General features: G+C 34.4%; 1 protein-coding gene across 8 annotated transcripts in view; it reads left to right on the top strand.

The window, feature by feature from the left end:
• The window catches only part of MEIS2 (Meis homeobox 2), a 234,730-nt gene extending 233,027 nt beyond the window's left edge, over positions 1-1,703 (top strand). For all 8 annotated transcript variants that reach the window (XM_081955711.1, XM_081955712.1, XM_081955713.1 and 5 more), the window contains one exon: positions 306-1,703. The gene's annotated coding sequence lies outside the window, so the exon portion shown is untranslated. The remainder of the gene's footprint in view (positions 1-305) is intronic.
• Positions 1,704-2,486: the final 783 nt, after the last annotated feature.

Raw genomic sequence — 2,486 nt, 5'->3', positions numbered from 1 at the left:
CTAAAAAAAGCAAATCTGACATTTATGTTATGATAGAAATCCAGTTACAAGTATTTTAAAAATATTCTTACATTTGATCACACAGTTGTGTTCAATATTTAGTTCTGCTATGTATATTATTCCATGGAATGTTCATATTAAATGCAAACTAGAATATGAAAATCTGTAAACATTGGCAAAGAACTTCAGCTAAATTTAGATGGAGTCTTTGCAGTATGCACTGTTGTTTGTTCAGTTCTTTTTAGAGAGGTAGAATCATCAACATGTTCAACAATCTGACCTTATTTATTTCCCTCTCTGTCTAGGTTTGCAAGGCATACCAGGGGACTACATATCTCAGGGTGGTCCTATGGGTATGAGTATGACACAATCAAGTTACACTCCTTCCCAGATGACCCCTCACTCTACTCAATTAGAACATGGACCCCAATCCATTCATATTTGCCAAGTCACCCCATCACCCAGCCATGATGATGCATGGAGGACCCTTTACCCATCCTGGAATGACCATTTCAGCACAGTCCCACCATCTTAAATTCTATAGAACCCAATGTCGGTGGACAGCTTATGGACATTCATGCCCAAATAGTATAAAGGAACTCAAGGAAAAATATTTTAAAACTTGTGAACTTTGACCAGATGTTGACACTTCATACGCAATTCCAGACAGCTGTAATTATTTTTTACTTTTATCATTTTTCATTAACAACAGAGGACCAATGGAAACAAGAACGGAAATACGAAATCATGGGCACACTGAGAAGAATTTATGTCCATGTAAAGATCCTCTGGGAAAAAAAAAAGACTCCAAGAGTTATAACTACTGTAGTATATAAACATAGGAACTAAGTTAACTTGTATATTTCTGTTGATCACTCCGTTATGTTGCCTCAGATAGTTTTAGAAGGAAAAAAATATCCTTGTTTTCCACACTATGTGTGTTGTTCCCAAAAGAATGACTGTTTCGGTTCAGCAGTGAAGTCGCTATCCCTGAAAGAAAACAATATATTTCAGACCTCTTTGGCCAGTGAGAAAAGAACTAACCTGGAGATGAAGACAGAACCTTGCTGGATCTTCCATCATTCAGAAGATAGTTCCGTAAAGGCCTTGCCATCCCCTGGTTCTGTTCCTTCATAAATGTGTCCTTTAGTTTCAAACAGATCTTTATAGTTTGTGCTTCGTAAGCCCAAGATATTTTTGGACTCTTTTTTCAAGGAGCCTGCTAGTGAAGATTTAAAAAACAGAGCAGGAGCTTCTTTTAGTAATTCTGAGTCTTGACTTTGGACAAGATGAATCTGAAGGTTGGGCAGCTTTCCTTACGAAAAAAGATATTAATGGTCTTTGTACCAAACCTAGAACTCTATGATGAACTCAAAGCTTGAGAAAAAGCAAGAGAATACTGTAACAAACTTCGTACAGAGTTCAGTCTATTAATTGTTTCATGTTAGATATTCTATGTGTTTACCTCAACTGAAAAAAAAAGAATGTTTTTGCTAGTATCAGATCTGCTGTGGAATTGGTATTGTATGTCCATGAATTCTTCCTTTCTCAGCACGTGTTCCTCACTAGAAAAAAAATGCTGTTACCTTTAAGCTTTGTCAAAATTTACATTAAAATACTTGTATGAGGACTGTGACGTTATGTTTTAAAAAAAAGTGTTAAGTCACAAAATGCAGTAATAAATATTTCATTTTTTGATTTTTTTTTGTTAGACACTTGCGTTTTTAATCATGATCAGAATGATGTATTTTCCAGTGATAGCAAGAGCTATTATCTTGCATTTGTTGCATATAATAACTAAAATAAAACTTACCTACGTTTATAGGGCTTTATAATAGCAAATTAGGTTATAAATCCTTTAATGTGGTATAATAGTATTAGAATTATGTGTAACCTTTATATCTAGAACAAAACCGTATATCTGTTTCCATATGTGTGGTAAAAGGAAGTACATGAATAGGTTTTTTTTTTAATTCTCTCCATTTCTATCCTTAGCCTTAATTGAACAAACCCATAACTGACTGTAATACAAAGCTTATGGACTCTAATGCAGGATGAAATTATTAATGTTAGTTCATGAATAGATTTAATGTCTGATATAATTAATCAGTGGAACAACTTGCCTCCAGAAGTTGTGGGTGCTCCAACACTGGAAGTTTTTATTTATTATTTATTTATTATTTATTTATTATTCATGCTTCTAGACCGCCCCCTCTCCCAAAAAGGGACTCGGGGCGGTGTACAGTCCATGCAAAATATATCAAAATACAATAAAAATTGAATATGTACAGTTGGAATGGAGGAGGTTAAAAATGGAATTAAAAGAACTGTACAAAGCAATATATATAAATATAGGATTTTGAACCCCTAAAACACACACAATAAGTTAAAAACAATACCCCTAAAATAACCAGTTAATACATTTGCCAGGAGGGACAGTTGAATTATGCCAGGCCTGCTAATCGGAACAGGTGAGTCTTCAATTT

This window comes from Natrix helvetica (assembly GCF_964273705.1).
Source record: "Natrix helvetica genome assembly, chromosome: 1".
NCBI classification, from domain to species: Eukaryota; Metazoa; Chordata; class Lepidosauria; order Squamata; family Natricidae; genus Natrix; species Natrix helvetica.
Note: the sequence above shows the minus strand (reverse complement) of the source record. Positions and strands in the feature narration are given on the sequence as shown.